This window comes from Helianthus annuus, chromosome 5, assembly GCF_002127325.2.
Source record: "Helianthus annuus cultivar XRQ/B chromosome 5, HanXRQr2.0-SUNRISE, whole genome shotgun sequence".
NCBI classification, from domain to species: Eukaryota; Viridiplantae; Streptophyta; class Magnoliopsida; order Asterales; family Asteraceae; genus Helianthus; species Helianthus annuus.
Genome location: NC_035437.2, coordinates 98938228 through 98953209, shown reverse-complemented (window position 1 = coordinate 98953209; position 14982 = coordinate 98938228).

Genomic DNA, 14982 nt, shown 5'->3' with positions numbered 1-14982 from the left:
ATTTGAACTTCACAAGCTGCTTGAAGATTTTCCACCAATTAAGAAGGAAGATTTAAAACCAAAAGTCAAAACTGATGTTCCGAATGTCATCTTTAACATTTCGAAAGTTGATGTGTCATGTGATCTTGTGTTTGGTAGTGTTCCAAAAGTAAAGAAATCATGGGCTTCATTGTTTGAATGAATTTTTCTTTGATGTATGCAGGGGCTTCCGAGGTCGATAATCTCGAAGTGGATCATGGACAGCGGAGCTTCGAGGCATATGACGGGAATGTTGGCTTTGCTCTACGATGTCAAATCTATTAATGGAGGATATGTTGGATTTGCAGGGAATCAGGGTGGCAGAATAGTTAGTGAAGGAACTCTAACGAATGGAGTGGTTATGTTTGACAAAGTGAACTATATCATTGAACTTGAAAACAATTTGCTGAGCATCTCACAAATTTGTGACAAGTCTTTTACAGTAAACTTTACTAAAAATGAATGTTTAATCATAAAACCTGGTTTTAAAATTCCTGAGGACATGGTGTTGATGTGAGATCCACGAGAAAATGACTTGTATGTACTCGATATGAGCGTCGCAACAACAATAGATCATAAAAAACAATGTTTTGTGACAAAAACAAAGGCAACAGAAAAGGAAACAAAAATGTGGCATCGAAAGATGGGCCACATTCATGTTAGAAAAATGAACTTTCTTGTACACAATGATTTAGTCGAAGGTGTAAATTTGAAAAATTTTTATTTGAATGATGATTGTGTAGAGTGCAAGAAGGGAAAGCAGACAAGGAAGACACATCCACAGAAGTTGCTGAATTCAATCAGGGTACCGCTCGAGAGACTCCACATGGATCTCTTTGGGCCGGTTAATGTGAAAAGTATTAGTGGAGACTTGTACTGTCTAGTAGTCACTGATGACTTCACTAGATTTTCTTGGGTGATGTGTCTGGAGAGGAAAGATCAAACATTTGATTCACTAATGGTCTTATCCAAGAAGATGGAAACGTTGTATAAATTGTTGATCAGGAGAATACGAAGTGATAATGGAACGGAGTTCAAGAATAATCGCATGCTCGAGTTTTGTAATGAAAAAAGGATTCTTCATGAATTTAGTGCACCATACACTCCACAGCAAAATGGTGTAGCTGAAAGAAAGAATCGCACCTTGATTGAAACAGCTCGAACAATGCTCGCCGATTCCAAGTTGCCAATATTTTTCTGGAGTGAAGCAGTTGCAGCAGCGTGTTATACACTGAATCGAGTCCTCACAGTGAAGAAATACAAGAAAACATGTTTCGAACTTCTTCATCATTATAAGCCGAATTTGAAGTTTTTAGAACCGTTTGGATCTCCGTGTACTTTTATAGATCCAGATGGCAAATTTGGTGCAAAATCTAATCAAGGTTTCTTTGTAGGTTATGCGAGCCCGCTGAAGAGGGTGTTCGTCCCGTGCCTGGGGAAGGTAATTCAAGTTCAGCATGTCGATTGTCAGAGGTTTACACCTCCACCACAACTTCCCGGACAAAGATTGCTTTTCGATTATGACAAACTCTGGGAGTCTTTCCAACTTCCGACTGAGCCAAGTATCGAGGAACTCGTACTATTATACCAACGGCAACAATCTAGTTCACAAGATCAGGTGCCAAGACCGTTGGTAGTTTCTCAACCCGACGTGGGTACTAATGATCACGAGGCCGGTCCAAGTGGAACGACACACGAAGTCCCAGAAGAACCAGCTCCAACATTTGATAATTCTGACGACTCAGAATCGGAACCCGGTCCGACTTTTGACGAGGAACCAAATGTTGCAACGACAGAAGCTGAGGATCACACCGGTGATCAAGACATCACGAACTTGCAATCAGAAGTGAATGTGCCTGACAATGTTATGCCAAGAACTTTGTCCTATCATCCTTCAGAGCAGATAATAGGTGATCTTCAGAGTGGAGTTAAAACGCGGGATCAGATCAACAGAGCTCTTACATGTTTTTAAACATCTGTTGCTCCTTTGCAAGTTGATTTTTCACTAAAGTGCTTCATCTCGCAGGTTGAACCTCGAACGTATAAAGAGGCTTTAACAGAAGAAAGTTGGGTGAACGCTATGCAGGAAGAGCTGCAGCAGTTTGAGAAGTTGGGAGTATGGAGATTGGTAGATCTTCCTGAAAATCAGAAGCTGATAAAGACAAAATAGGTCTTTAAATGTAAAAGGGATGATAGAGGAGTGATTGTAAGGAATAAAGCACGATTGGTAGTACAGGGTTTCAGTCAGCAGGAAGGCATTGACTTCACGGAAGTGTATGCACCGGTTGCTAGACTCGAGGCGATAAGAATCTTCCTAGCATTCGCGTCCTGGAAAGGATTCAAAGTATACCAACTAGATGTCAAGTCTGCATTCCTATATGGCAAAATCAAAGAGGAAGTGTACGTTGAACAATCGCCGGGGTTCACAGATCCAGTACACAAAAACAAAGTCTATCTTCTGGATAAAGCGCTTTACGGACTACACCAGGCCCCGAGAGCCTGGTACGAGACGCTTTCCCAATATCTGCTGACCAACGGGTTCACCAGAGGGACGGTTGATAGTACGTTGTTTACCAAAGAGGTTGCAGGGCATCTATTGATCGTGCAGATTTATGTCGACGACATCATCTTTGGATCGACAAATGATGATTTGTGTAAGGATTTTGAGAAAGTGATGAAAAGAAAATTTGAAATGAGCTCGATGGGGGAGATGAAGTTCTTCCTAGGGTTGCAGGTGGATCAAATGCCCGAAGGAATCTTCATTCATCAAACCAAATACGTGAACGATGTTCTGGAGAAGTTCAGCATGACTGCATCTACTCCGACATCAACTCCCTTAGCTCAAAATCACGGAATCTGTCCAGATGAGAGTGGAGAGAAAGTGGACGAGACTTATTACCGGTCGATAATTGGATCTTTGATGTATCTTACTGCTTCCCGCCCAGACATCATGTATCTGACGTGTTTATGCGCCCGTTATCAGTCTAGCCCCAGACAGTCACATTTGACAATCGTGAAACGCATTTTACGGTATTTGAAAGGCTGCCCAAGCACCGGCTTGTGGTATCCTAAGTCTGGTGACTTCTCTCTCACAGGTTATGCTGATTCGGATTTTGGTAGCTGCAAGCAAAATGCTAAGTCCACCACTGCAGGTTGTCAGTTCTTCGGAACTCGACTAGTCACTTGGCAGTGCAAGAAACAAACCTCAGTAGCGCTCTCTACTTGTGAGGCAGAATACGTTTCGGCCTCAAGCTGTTGCTCACAGATCCTTCGGATCCAACAGCAGATGCGAGACTTTGGTATGCAGTTTTTGGACACGCCTATACTTGTGGACAATGAACCAGCGATAAACATAACAAAAAACCCGGCTCACCATTCTAAAACAAAGCATATAGAAATTCGACATCATTTCATCCGTGATTGTCACGAGAAGAAATTGATTCGAATCGAACATATACACACCGATGAATAGAGGGCTGATTTTTACACCAAACCGTTTGACAAAAAGAGAATTTAACTATCTTTTGAAATTAAATGGGTTGAAAATTTTGCTTTCTGGGAGGGTTGTTGAATGTGAAGCCGAGGAGGACGGTGATCCGATGTGATCCACGTCATATTGTCAAAGTTTTTGTACAGTTTATTTTCTACATTTGATAAAAACAAAAACACAAAAATATGTCTTTATTTTTAGGGGGAGAAAGTTTGTAGAAAAATACAAAAACATGATAAAATTTCAAAATCCAAAAACATTAGAAAATCTTAAAAATCCAAAAACATTGAAAAACTGAAAAAGAGTTTGTGTAAAAAGGGGAAATGATAGTACATCAGCTAGACAGATGCAGTACGCTAAAGAAATGTAAAGTTAAAATGTGTTAAGCAGTCTTGCAAATGATATGTCGATAGGTTTTTACACATTTAGTTGATTTGTTTGGGATATAAACAAAAATAATAACTTGCTTTTACGTGGGGAACATCTCAGGATATATAGGTAACCCCAGAAATCTTGTTTGAAAGATCCTATTTCTGACATACTAGGTCTTTGTACGTGATGATATCTGGGGTATTATACCAGGACTTCTGATTTTGCGGGAGCAATAGCCTAGTCCTCGTATAATACTCTGCACAGCTTTACTCGTGAAGCCTCCCCTCAGCATAAAAAATGATGAAACATTGCAAAATGCTAATCATGTGCTGTTGTAAAAAAAGATTCCCTAAAAGGGACCCACCAAAAGTCGAGCCGTCATCTCTCTGTACGAACGGAAGTTCTAGCCTGAGCTCTCACGGTCTCGCATTTACCTAATTACAGATATCATTAGTGTACACTCACCTGTAAGACTGAATATAGTTATCTGGATACGGGAGTATATTCTAAGGTGGTACACGCGTAAAAGTCAAGATCTTGAAACACTAAATTCGTATCCTAAACAGATTGAACTTTGTGTGAAAATTTAAGAGGATCAGTATATCGACAATCAAAGTGAACTGTTTAATGCTGAAAATGTCATAAAAGCTTTACGGTACTCGTATCTTGTCGGCAGCTGATATGATCCCCTAACACGCTCACAAAAATGTTGTGTGTACAGTTTATTGCTTATCAAAAACCCAAAAAGATTTTCTGTTTGTTTAGCATTTTATAAAAACCAAAAGATTTGCATTTCAGCTTATTTTAAGACAAGGACGTTGGGAATCTGATGATCAAAGTCTTATCTACTGAACATGTTTGGATCATGAGGGTTGGGTAAGCAGAAGTTTGAAAAAGTGATTGGTAATTGTTTGAAAGTTTAAAAGTTCATTAACTTGAATTTAAAATTGTTTCAGAAAATCAGCATCTTCATAAACTGGTTAGCCATTGTCATTAACTTGGACTTGGCATGCTAAACAGTTGATCAAGGTCATTAACTTGGACTTGATTAACTGGGTGTGACGGTAAAATATCAAAAAAATAAAAAAATTTGAAAAATTTTGAAAAAAATGCAATTTAAACGAAATTGCTATTTCGCACGAAATAGTAATTCCGCTTGAAATGATGTTTTTGCTTGAACATGTAATTTCACTTCAATCGTGATTTCGCTTGAAACACCTCAGTGCCTATTTCACATGAAATTAGGCTGTCTATAAATAGAGGAGGGATTTCGTTTGAACGATTCATTTCTGTTATTTCGTTTCAAAGCTCTTGTCCGAAAATTTCAAGCGAAACTTCAACACATCGATTTCAAGCCGTTATTCTGTCCGATTGTTGTTTGTAATCCTGATTTTAGTTGGTTTACACAACTATAATCATGGGAAAGATAAGAAATCTTGGTGATTTGGCACAGATCTGAACTGTTTTCGCTTGAACGATGATGAACAGGACATTGAACTTAGATTTAGGGTTTATCTGTGTGAAAAATTGACCGATTAACATACCCTTGAACTCGGAATATGTTATAGATCTTATCTAGGGTTCCAATTTGTGATGGATGACTTGATTCCGTGTGAAGTCGGTAAATCTGAATCTTTGAATGTAGATCTAGGTCGATTTTGTGGTTAAAATTGAACAATAAACATGTCTTTGTGCTCGGAATTAACTAAATAACAAACCCAGATCATCAATTTGATCATCAGTTCATGTAAATTTTTTCTTGTTGATCTTGTCAGTTTCAAACGAAATTAAAGTGGATTTCAAACAAATAATGACCTATTTCGTATGAAATAGGCATTCTGTTTCAAATGGTAATTTCGTTTCAAGAGATAATTTCGCATCAAAATGTCATTTCATTTGAACTGTGATTTTGTTTTAAATTGTGATTTCGTTTGAATCAGTCATTCAGCATGAAGTGTAATTTCGTTTGTGTGTATGATTTCGCTTGAGATGAGATTTCGTTTGAACTGATTTATTTCATATGAAATGTAATTTTGCTTGAAATAATTTCGTTTGAATGTTGTTTGGTTTGAAAATTTTTCAAAGTGTTTAACTTGGTTTTATGTTGTATCTTCCAGGCTTCAAATGTGCTATTTGATCCACTGCACAACATTTGTTGTGTTTATGATAAAGAGATACCAAAGATGGCTGGATTCACAGGGATTCTAGAGTTCATGGAAAGGTTACCGATTCAGAAGGCATTGACGAATCTACATTTGGTATTCAGATCACATATTGAGCGTTTTTGGAAGAATGCAACATATGACGAGGAAAACAAGACAATAAATTCGATTGTGAGCTTAAACGGCCATGATAAACCTATAATAATCACAGAGCAGTTTGTACGAGAGGTGATAAACTTTCCGGATGATGAGAACTCTCCAACAAAGTTCCCAGAGAGGATGGTAAAAGGATGCATGTTGCGGTTGGTTACAATGGTCCACTAAACAAAGCCAACTACTTGAAAGTGTGTTTTCCAAAGCTTTACAAGTTTCTTATCCATTCAGTGCTGCATGCTCTCAGTCACAGGAAGGGAGGTTACGATGTGATGAGAGACTATCAAATGAATATGGTGACAGCTCTTGTGTTGAATAAGAAGTATAACTTTTCAAAGATTGTATTTCATTACATGGTAGAAAATATCACTTCAAAGAGCAAGACTTGGGTTTATCCATGATTTGTTCAAATGATACTGGATCACGCGTATCCTGATTTGGAGAGAGATGAAAAGAATGATTTGTTGGTGCTGTATCACATGGATAATGAGTCTTTGAAGCAATTGGCCAGATATCACCTAAACCATCCAGAGCCATCAGCAAATGTTGAATTCTTTGGGTTCATCAAAGACAAGAATTATCAAGATCCAGATCCAATCAATCATCAGAACTGGAGGAATGATAAAGAAATGAAAGAAAAGAGTTATGCTGATGAGTTAAAAGTACTTGAAGATTTCAAAGAATCTAGAAACGAGTGGTTTTTGAAAGAGGAGAAGAAGAAGAAGAGCAGGAAAGCAACTCCAAAAGTTTAAGTAGAGGAGGGATCATCTTCTCAGCCGAAGAAAAAGCGTCAAAAGAAAAGTGTTGAGACTATGCTTGTTGATGAATCTGAGGAAGAAGCAGAAGCTGAAGATGAAGCTGAAGCTGAAGCTGAAGCAGAAGCAGAAGTTAATGTTGAAGGAGATGTTCGTTTGATTCTTGAATCTTCAAAGTGATGAAGAAGGTGACGATGAAAATAAAAGTTCTTCAAGCTCGTCTGATGAAGAAATTGATGAAACAGAACGTGCTAAGAGAATTAAAGCTGAGATTGAAAAAGAGAAACAGCTTAAGAGAAAGAGAAAGGAGGATAAAGATGATGAATTATACAATCCATCCCCTAAGCATGTGATAGAATCTCAGACACCTCCATCATCTGGTGGTAGGAAGAAAGCAAGTGCTAGAAAGCGTGTGACTTCTCCACAAGCAGCAAGGAGAAAGTTGATTGTCAGGTTGCCTAAACGCACACCAAAATTAACACCAAGTCAACCACCATCACCACCACCTGGACCATCACCACCTCAATCACCACATAAATCACCACCAAAACAACCTACACCACCACCATCACCTCCGCCACATTTTTCACCACTACATCTATCTCCACCACATCTATCACCACCACACCAAACACCAATCCAAGAACAACCTGATGTTACTTCCCAACAAATCTTTCAAACACCACCATCCACACAACCACCTGTCCAAATTACACCTGGTTCTTCTGGTTACAAAACTTTTCCAAATGTTCCAGAGGGTATTTCTCTTGAGGGAATTGGAGATTTCGACTTTGCAAATAATGAGAAAGTGAAGAGGTTAGAAAAGAAAGTTGAAGAAGTGTTGATTGAAAACAAAAGGTTGGTAGATCGTGAGAAGAAATTGGAAAAGCGTGTAAAGTCTGTGGAAGCTGAAAATTCTTCATTGTTAAAGAAAGTTGAAGCTGATCAGACAGAGAATGATATTCTGAAAGTCAAAGTTGTAGAGTTAGAAGAAGAGAAAGCACGTAGAGATGAGCAGGACAAGTACTTTGAGTTAAAGAACAAAGAGTTGGAAGCTCCTAAAGCAATGAAAGAACACGAGATATACATGATGAATAAAGTGTTAGAAAACATGCTTGGAAAGTCTGTTGAGCAGAAATTTGAAGAGATTGAACTTGAAGAGGTTAGAGCTCGACGTCAAACTGAAATTGATGCTCAGATGAAGAATAAAGGAAAGAGTGTTGAAGGTGTTAGTGAAATTGCTGAAAGATTAATTGTTCCATCCTCTGTTTCTGAATCACCTATTCAGAATCCTCGCCCAATATCTGTTGTTTCTGCTATTTTTGAGGAAGATGTATTAATTGATGATGTTATTAATGATGAGAAAGATATCGAAGAGGATGATGACGAAGAGGATGATGATGAAGATAAACTTGATGATGCAGATGATGTATTCTCTGCAAGTAGTCATAGTGATGATGATAACGACGGTCAAGGTGGTACTGGTGTTAAAGTCACTGAAGCATCTAATGAAGAAAATGTTGAAGATTATCTTCATGATGATATGAATGAAGAGCCCGAGGATGCTACAGGTGAGGGGGAGAACATTGAGGATCAAAACGTTGATAAGCGAGAAAAGTTGATTTTGCGTCTAGAACCTGAAGTTGAGGAAGGAGAAATGAGGCATGCTTACACCATGAATGATATTATCGAGATGACGCGTATTGTTGATCCTAACTTCAAGTTTGACTTTGAAGAAGAGTTGAATGCATTTGATGTCAATCAACAGCCCGAGTATCAGTACAAGTATGTTGATGAAGCTGATAACTATGACAGGGTTGAGGTCGAAGATTGTAGTGACGAAGAAAATGTGAATGTGGATACTTCAAACTTTCCAACGCTGATTGAATTTTTTAGTCAAGAAAATATTGATGCATTGAGACGGAAAGTTGAAGAATGTCTGAAAGATAAGAACTTTGATGGAATAGTGAAAGATGCACATAAAGAAGAAAGGAAGAAGTGGTTCAGAAAGAGTATTGAACGAAAGTTTAAGCGGCCATTGAAGTATTATAAAAGAGACAGGGATGTGTCACTGGAAGATATTATCAGTTGGGGATTTCTGCCTCAAGTGAATGTGTATGTTATTCGGAGAGAATTTGGAGTGCAGTACTTTGAATATATTCAGGATATCATGTCACTTCCTTGGTGGGATGTCGAAGAGTTGTCAAAAGTTAGAACTCTGGACTATCCTGTAAGAAAGCATGATGTACCCATCTGGGGTTTGATGAAGTTTGAAGCTTTCAGAGGATTCAAACACTGGAAACCTCATTATCCAAAGAAGGTGAGGAGAGTGAATCCTGAAACTGTAAATGAAGAAACGATCTTGCATGTGAAGAAGCCTAGAGTTATAAAGAACATTCCAGTACCGAAAATGGAGCAAGATTTTCATAAGGGGTTCTTGTACTGGGTATACAGTTGTTTGTCGACTGAAGCTGTGATTACCTACAGAGCTGACAATGAAATCAGACACATCTTTATGTATGATCCTTTATGGTTGGTGAATTGCTCGGCAAAAGACATTGAATGTTTGTTTGTGAACAAGATCGGGTTTAAAGCTGAGGATAAAGACCAGGCTATGCAGTTTCAAAGGGTTGTATCCATCTGTTTCCAGAAAGGGATTAATGCTGAAAGTCAATGGTCATCTAAATGGCGAGAGATTGAGAAAGAAGAAGCACGAAAGGCTGAAAGAGAAAGAAAAGCTCGTGAAGATAAAGATAACATGCTAAGGCATACTCTGTTTCAAAGAATGGCTGCTGAAGAAAAGAAAAAGGTTGACGAGAACGAGAAGCTTAGGAAGCTGTTGATGAAAAAGCCTAAGCTGAGGGAAGAGAAATTCAAGTCGTTGTGAAGAAAGCGCTGAAGACCAGACTGAAGACTCCGGCAATATCCAAGGGGGAGTTTGTTGGTGCATAATGTCTATAGCCTACGTCTTATGTCTAGGTCGTGTCGGTAGCTTGTATAGGGGTCAAAATGTAATTTTATAATGTTTTGAGGTAATTTCGCACGAAATTACTTAGTGTAATTTCACAGGAAATTACATAAGGTAATTTCGCACGAAATTACATAAGGTAATTTCGCATGAACTGTCAAGTGTAATTCCATGCGAAATTAGCTGCCTATAAATAGGTAGGTCTAGCTTCTCATTTGGTACGAAATTAGGTGAAGTGTAACGAAGTGCTGCCCAATTTTCACCGTGTATTCAAGTCAATTATCAATGAGAAGCTTGTTTTAAGTATCATACTCTGTTTCTACTCATTTCTTACACTGATTCTATGTTGTTTGTTTGTTTCCGCCTCTCAAACAGTTCTGTGTTGACTCTGAACGACTCATTAGGTCGCAAAATAATCCTACAAGCCTTATTCGAATCCAGAGAATTGCCGACATTTACCCTCGTCGCGCTACGCGATGGTTAATCCCCTAAGGCTTCGCGTAGCGCCAAGCCTCAAATATCCATTTAATATTATTTAAATGCTCGCGTTTGTCCAAGGCAAATCCAAATGTCCATCGCTTAGCGCCAAGGCTTGATTTTTCCAGATTTATTCGTTTTTCGTTCCCGTTCAGCTACGTGACAATTCGGCTCCTGTTTCAGCTTCATAATCAGTAGATTATTTTCCGTTTTCTTCGACTTTCAGAAACAACGACCTGAAAACACATAAACTAACTAAAGTAATGAATTATAACTAAAAACCGAAATAAACTAAGCGAAATATGTACAAACTATACACGAATAAAGGATGTATTTTACAATGCATCACACGCTTACTGACCCAGAACAAGATATTCGATGATGGAGAAACTGGTTTTAGCTCTTGTGCACGCATCTTGACGGTTGCGCTGGTATTTTTATGGTCATGTCATCAATGTCCTCACTAATTACCATATAGGGCACATCCTAGCGAAGCCAGAGATCTCAGGACAATTGGCCAAGTGGGCCATTGAATTGGGAAGACATAATTCAGTTTACAAACCATGACCGGCGATCAAGGGACAGGTACTCGCCAATTTCCTCACCAAAGTTCCCAATGACAAAATCAAAGAATATGAGGCAATCCAGAAGCCTGCGCAAAAAACTTCTGAAGAAGTGTGATCTTTATACACCGACGGGGCGTTAAACGATGGTGCGGGCGCTGGCCTGAGATCAGTGAGCCCCAAAAAGCACGAGTTCACGTACACTATTGATGTATGCAAAATACAACATATAAATTATATCAAATACGGCGTAAAATCAACCCTTTTTCGGTACTAATGTTGGAAAAAGCTTGTTTCTTTGTTCCTTTTTAATTACAGGGTCAAAAGAGTTTAAACGCACAAAAGGATGAGCATACAACTTGCGGATAGATCGGTAAGCCGCACCCTATAAGGATGAGCATACAACTTGCGGATAGATCGGTAAAATACCCTCAAGGTGTCATAGAGAACCTATTGGTAAAGGTCGGAGAATTTGTTTTTCTGGCCGACTTTATTATCTTAGACATGGAAGAAGACACCGAAACCCGCTCATATTAGGGAGACCCTTCCTTGCCACCGCACGAGCTATGGTGGATATGAGCGACGGAAAACTAACATTGAGGGTTGGTGAAAAGGAGATCAAGTTTGAAGTGGGACAGCGAGCAGAGGATGATCCGGTCAAATACCTCAAAGCGATTGACTCAAGCCTAGACGACGCCCTGCAATGATACAACTCGGATGCGAGTCATCCCGCTCGGGTAACAATTGACTGACTTTGGGTCTAGCCAAGGACCCTTATAAACGTGGCGCACCATGGAGACATTCCACCGACTATCCATTAGTTAAGTAGTTTAAATCTTAGTTTAATGTTTTCTTTTAAGTTTTATCTTTGTAGGAATAAAGCACGCTCAAAAAGAGGATGAGGGATGATGAAAAATGGAACCCATGCACGTAAACCAGAAGCCTCCTGACTCAAAAACTGCAAAAACAGTGTCTGCAGCACGGGTCCATGCCCATTAGGCACGCCCCCATGCTCAACCTTCTGATGTCTAAAAACTTCTGCCGAGAAGGTGGCACGGGCCGTGCTCATCCAGCACGCCCCCATGTCCACCATACTGTAAGTCTTCTGTTCAAATTTGTTACTTGCACTTTGGACACGGGGTCATGTCCCCATAGCACGCCCCATGCTGATAGTACCAGTAACCACAAATTTGCTATTTTCACACACTTTCTACACATTTAACCAAAATAAATCCTACTTGGGACACATTGAGGGCAATGTGTAATTTAAGTGTGGGGGGGGGATGATAAAACCTTGAATCGTTTGTCCGAAAAACAAGCCTTACACAAAACTCGCCTTGGAAAACCACTAATCACCACAAGCTTTTTAAAAAAAAAATTATTTTCTTTTACTTATCTTGGTTTAAGTTGGGAAAAATAAGATCAAAAGTTTATGTTTTTACTAATTTACACCTGATAGCGTCGTGATAAAAGAACCAATTAAGAAAATTATAAAAACGGACATAACAAATCTTGGTAAAATTTGATTATATATACATTTTTACACTACAACCCTTTTCCCACAAAAGTGAGTTTTGAGCCTTTAATGAGCATATAAATACACATCTATACTAATTGCTCAATTTTCGTTTCTTGTGTGAATAGCCTGTTTGGTTCTTACGAATCTAAAACTTGCCAATGCAATACGTTCCAAGTCCTTACCGGCACAAATCCAAGTAAGTAAATGATGGAGGCATTAGGATCAATCCATTTTTCACTTCAAAACCTTTATTTTTCTTTGCTTTACCAAAAACATCCCCCTAGATAAACCCTTTGAGCCTTAACCCTTTCATTTCTAAACCCGCAAAGATATATATACCTTTGCAAAAACAAACCTTTTTATTTTTTCTCCTTTTATTTTTGTAAAGATATCGGTTATAAAATTACAAGTATGGCTCGATTTCAACTTTGGCAAAAAAAATCCAAATTATTTTTTGCTAAGCCACAAAGCAATGGAAAAACTGATAATTTTTACGCCTTTTACCATTTCAATAAAACACACCTACCCGAACCACAACCTACCCTTTAAATTCCTCTTGATATTTGCAAGGATTAAACGTAAAAAAGGAGGAGGTTTGATTGATTGTCATGCCTATGGTAGGAAGAGCGTTCTCACTTACACAACTTCGGCGAGTGTTGAGTGACTACTTGTGAGGTGTGTAAATTTGTATACAACTAAATGGAATTTTATTAAGGCATGTTATGCCCAAAACAAATAATTTTTCTTAAATTGTGTTTTAAATAAATCATGACGAATAAGATTGTAATTAAAATATAAATAAATAAACTTAGAACTTGGATTCCTGACACTCTAAAGATAAGTCCAAAACCTTCTCTTCTACCTATTACGTTTGGGTGTGTAAGCCACATTATAGAGTTTTGCTTGAGGACAAGCAAAGCTTCAAGTGTGGGGGTATTTGATGTGCGCAAAATACAACATATAAATTATATCAAATACGGTGTAAAATTAACCCTTTTTCGGTACTAATGTTGGAAAAAGCTTGTTTCTTTGTTCATTTTTAATTTACAGGGTCAAAAGAGCTTAAACGCACAAAAGGAGCAAAATAACAGCAAAAACCAACATAAATACAAAGAAGGAGGATTAACGCAACTCGCCAAGCCCCCATTCACATCCAAACCAAGAAAACAGCAAGATCAGAAGCTCTGCCACGGTGCCATCCCCACCAGGCATGGGTCGTGCCCAAGACAAGATTCTCTGCAGAAGAAAAGACAACAGCAAAGGACAAACCAGACAACCAGCACGGGGCCGTGCTAAGTCAACACGGGGCATGGTCAACTCTAAGATTCACAGAATCTAAGATAGTACAACAAGTACATTGGCCACGGGGTATGCCATTCACACATGGGGTCGTGTTAGTACAAGACCTGACACTGTAGTTAATGAGGAAGAGAGAGAAAGATGGCCACGGGGCCATGCCAGGCGGGCACTGGCCGTGTTGATCGTCTGTCTTCAGCTATAATAGGGGTGCTTGGTTTTATTCCAATCCATTCCTTGGCATACCACTTCTCTCACACTTTCCACCATTCCACCACCACTACAACACCATCCTCCACCACCGTTATCCATCTTCCATCATTTAGAGTGTGTAGTAGTCTTGGGATCCAAGATCGATCGTAAGAGTTCTTGTCAAATAAAGGCCATGCTTGGCTAAACTCTTACATCACTTGGTGAAGACAAATCTTTTATGTATTACTTTTTGATTTCCAATCTTTGGCTCCTTTTTAATTGGGTATGTATTAATGACTTTAATAACTAGTTTTTTTTATATTGAAGGCGAATTTATCTAACCATTCTTCATATGTTGTTGATTCACATATTCGTGTCTTTACGATCTATATAAAGCGCGTTAACTACTTGGAAGGGGGTTAGAAGGGTGGTTGGGTAATTCTATGTCTCATTCAGTGTATAGATCCTGCGAGAACCTGGTTCAAGCTTAGTATTACTTCACGAGATTGGGCGGGAATGACTGCCCCAAGAGAAAGTAAGAAACCGCTTGAATCCTTATCTATAAACTACTATTAAAACTTTAAACCAACCCTGCGAGGACTGTATCCCTGCTGACTCAGACCAAAGGGTTGAGGGTAACGTTGCCTATAAGGGGGCCTACCACTTTTCGCATTAATAACTTACTTAATTATCTTTCAATAATCCGACCTTGAGGGACTGTATCCCTGCTGACTTAGACCAATAGGTTGAGGGTAACGCTGTCTGGAAGGGGGCCTACTAGCATAACTTAAAGATAATATCTTAAAATGCCCAATGTGCAGAAATCATTAAAGGATATATAAAAGAGGAGTTGGAACCAAGTGATTCCTTCTTGTCTATCTGTTTTTCATTATATTTTATTTTTGCTTCTTAGTTTATCTTTTTATAGCTTTAAAACCTTTTCATCAAAAATTTGGTTAGATTAGACGTTAACGATAAGCAGGTATTAAAAGCTCTTGTGTCCTTGGACGACCTCGG